The 3,836-nt window shown below is 32.9% G+C and overlaps 1 long non-coding RNA gene across 1 annotated transcript; it reads right to left on the bottom strand.

The window, feature by feature from the left end:
• Window positions 1-1,638: 1,638 nt before the first annotated feature.
• Window positions 1,639-3,622, bottom strand: LOC148865132 (uncharacterized). Its single transcript, XR_016110422.1, has 4 exons — window positions 3,366-3,622; window positions 2,932-3,187; window positions 2,767-2,805; window positions 1,639-1,957 (listed from the first exon to the last, which is right to left on the bottom strand). It is a non-coding gene; the product is annotated as an uncharacterized LOC148865132 (long non-coding RNA).
• Between the last annotated feature and the right edge of the window lie 214 nt (window positions 3,623-3,836).

Genomic DNA, 3,836 nt, shown 5'->3' with positions numbered 1-3,836 from the left:
TTCAAAAGTTCTGGGAAGGTATTTGATAAAATAAAAGTATAGGGGAGGTTTTTATGATTGCTAGAAACTTCAAGGAAGGATTTTGTATTTTACCCTATTAATAATTAAAAGGAGGGGGAGCATGAAGATTGAGGCCTTAACTTTGAAACAAAAACTAGAGCTAGTGCTTGATCAAAGGAAAAGTTAAAAACAAAAGAATAAGAATAACTTAAGAATAACAGGAATGGTAACCTTTGTTTATTTTAATGACCTATGAACATTTCCTAAATAAGGCATCTCCTGGATTTTCTTGGATTTAGAATTCTTTTTCTTCTTATTAACTTCCACCATCACCCAATCTCGATTTGAGCCATTTATCTCTGTGATATAACAGTTTTAATTGGGTTAATTAGTAAAACCATGACATTTTCAAGATTCTTGTTTTTAGTCCAACTTGAGTCTTAATCCTAACATTGGATCCATGATAATGTATATGTATATATGTATGTATGTAAAAATGGTTTGAATGTCTATGTCTATTTAAGAGTTAGAACTTAGAAGGTTCAAGTATAGAAGTTATTTTCTAGTAATTTTGTTCATGAAAATGTCTAGGTTGTTTTAAGTTGATTTAAACATATTTGATCATTTTTAGTGCAATTTATTATTGATTATAATATTCTAATCAGAGTCAATATGAAATCCAGTGGATAGGATTTGATTTGAATCTGAATATTAACGGATCAAATTTGGATCTAGCCTCTAGGTATATCCAATTTGGTCTAATCTATTTGAAACCCTAAACCTGTTGGATCCATGGGATGAGATAATAGCAACGGGTGCCCAATTGCTAGGGAGTGCTTAAGTTAAAAATAAGTGCTTATTGAATACGTGATTAAAAACAAGTGTTTATTCAAATAAGCACTTATCTGCATTTGGCACCCAATATTTTCAAGTGCATATTTTTTAAAATAAGCACTTATTTTATATTGGGTGTTTGGTAGTCTTTTTCTCTAACAAGCACTTAAATGAGCATTTGCGACTATTTTGTCTTTCATTTTCTTTCAAATTTTCAAAATATACCCTTTGAAAGCACTTTTATTAAAGTACTTTTATAAAAGCACATTTATGAAAGTACTTTTACAAAAAGTACTTTTATAAACACACTTCAATGAAAGTACTTTTATGAAAGCATTTTTACAAAAGCACTTTTATAAAAACTCTTTTATGAAAGCATTTTTAAGAAAATACCCTTACGAAAGTACTTTCGTAAAAATGCTTTCATAAAAATACTTTTGTAAAAGTGTTTTTATAAGAGTACTTTCATAAAAGTGCTTTCATAAAAATGTTTTTATAAAAATTCTTTCATAAAAATACTTTCTTAAAAGTCCATTAATAAAAGTACTTTTATAAAATTCAACTAGGAACAATTTTGAAAGAAAAAAAAAATTGAATAAGTGCTTATACAATAAACACTTAAAAAAAACTGAAAATTTGGGGTTAACAAATAAATCCTTATTTTTAAAATAAGTACTTATTTCAGGCTTATTTCCTAAATACCAATAAGTGTTTAATGGCCTAAATAAACATTTATTTTGAATAATCACTTTTTTAAACACTCCTAACATCGCCTAAGAATATACCCAACATACTCATCTCGGGTTATCAGATTATGAGCCTATAAACAATAGACCCAGTACGTTATAATGAGGCCCAGGATCAACCACAGCAGAGTATTAAAATACAAAGTTTTGGAAAGAGTACAAATACAAATATATACAATAAAAAAACATATAAAATAATAAAAAATAGAAAGTTTTGCACTTTACGTATTTGTATCTATACTTCTAAACTGAGCCTAAGAAATTGCCAAAATGTTAAAAGTTACAGTGCAACAGATCGAAGCTTTGATGGACAACGGGACAACCTCGTCTGTTCTCTGCTCAGAATTCCATCCTCTGTGAATGTGCATGTGTGCCGACTGCAGAGTATTAAGTGTGAATTGAGAATCTCCATGTTGAATTCAGCAACCATATTTTTAAAATAAGGATGCATGCTTCACACATAACCCACAGGAAGAATCTCGGAATAATTACATGTACTTTCAAAGAAAAAAATAATAATAATAATAACAAAACGCGATTCTATGGCCACCCCAATTGACAAATAGAGGAGAAAACTGAAACAATTTAAAATGCAATTTGTGGGTCTCACAGACGTGTGACTTAACAAAGGTGCAACGCTGGGAGTTCGAATCAGCCCTCACAACACAACGTTTCACACCACATCCGCGAACATCTTCCGATGAGAACATTATCATTTCTGATATTATCATCGGGAAATGTTTTCAATACACAGTATGTAGGACATTATAAGGCACAATCTTGTGGGGGCTGATTTGATCTCGCAACGTTGGTGCAAGAATCTTGAGAAGTGATAGAATAGGTGAAGCTTACTCTACAGCCATGGTCTCTTCACCCAAAAGGTAAAACTGTTTCCCACAGATTCCTCCAATAATCCTCGGAGAAACTTGAGTACAAACTGTTTGGTCCTTTTCTATGGGCAATTGGGTAGCTTTTGAATTGATTGATTCAAATTCCGCCTTTTGAATCTCAACCACCCAAACCCATCACTGATCCCATATCAAAAGATACTCAGTTCTGGCCTTGAAGAAGACATGATTGAGATTGAGATGGAGATTCAAAAATCAAAAGTCAAAAACGTAAGCATGTTGAGCAAAATGGCTTAATTGCTTTGACCCACCAGAAACCATAAACTAATCAACCGTACCTGTATCTCGAGGCATGTCTTCTCGAGAGCCCAGAGATTCTACAAATAGAAATTCAGATTCACGTTGCATGGGGAAACAATGAGCAAACGACGATATGTGAAGCAGAATCAAGCCATTAATTAACACAGTTTAAACTTCAAAAGCAATAGAAAATGAAGTTTAACCTTAAACAAACGTTGCTCAACTGTTAACAGCGCGGCCGTTCGAGCAAGTTGCGGTCTCTCCTCCTTCTCTTGTCGATTCAGTGATGTTAGCATGAAAAGTCAGAGCTCAGGAGAGAGCCTTCAACCATTGCGACCAATAAACAAACAGTTCTTACGCAACAAGAAAGCTCAGTCTAGAACAGATTAATACACATAAACTGAGCCTGAGTTGTAATGGTTGATATGCATCCACGTTTTACCGACTTGTCAATTCATTCTAGAACAGAAATTTATTACAGAATAACTAGTCAAATACACTAAACTGCAGATGTGGGATTTCATTTAACCTCACTTGAGGATGAATTCCTTACATGTAGAAGCTTGAAACTTTTGAGCTGAGGCAAGTAAAATACCATGGACATGATAGAGAGAGATGAAGTGAGAGAACAAATTACCTCTAATTTCAACAGAAATCATGTCTAGGTAGTTTTGCAGAGAAACAAGCTCCGGGAAATCCAGGGATAACAAAATCTGATTGTCAGTGTTTTCTTTATCTTTCTACTTTGACCCATTGAGGGAGACCTTATAATTGTTTGTAGCAAATATGAAAGTATGCATAAAAGTTATCTGTAAGTATCAGAAATGCAAAGTATATTGAGAAGGCAATGAAGCAGCAGACTGGCTTGCTGAGATGAGGTGATCTAAATTTACCCACTTCCGATGGGACCTAGGGGGTTCTTGAGCATATTTTCCTAAACATCTCGGTCCTTTCCTGAATTAAAGAAAACAACCAACTAATATTTCATCACCAACAAAATAAAGATGTAAAATAACATTTCATCAATATTATCTAAATACAACCAAATAAACCAAACAACTAATAATATAAAAACACCATCAATCTTTATTACTCAACTTCTAATAAA

The sequence above is a fragment of the Nelumbo lutea genome, chromosome 3 (assembly GCF_056320005.1).
Source record: "Nelumbo lutea isolate HS-2025 chromosome 3, American lotus-T2T, whole genome shotgun sequence".
Taxonomy (NCBI): Eukaryota; Viridiplantae; Streptophyta; class Magnoliopsida; order Proteales; family Nelumbonaceae; genus Nelumbo; species Nelumbo lutea.
The sequence above is the reverse complement of the archived record's forward strand: the minus strand, read 5'-3'. Positions and strand labels throughout refer to the sequence as shown.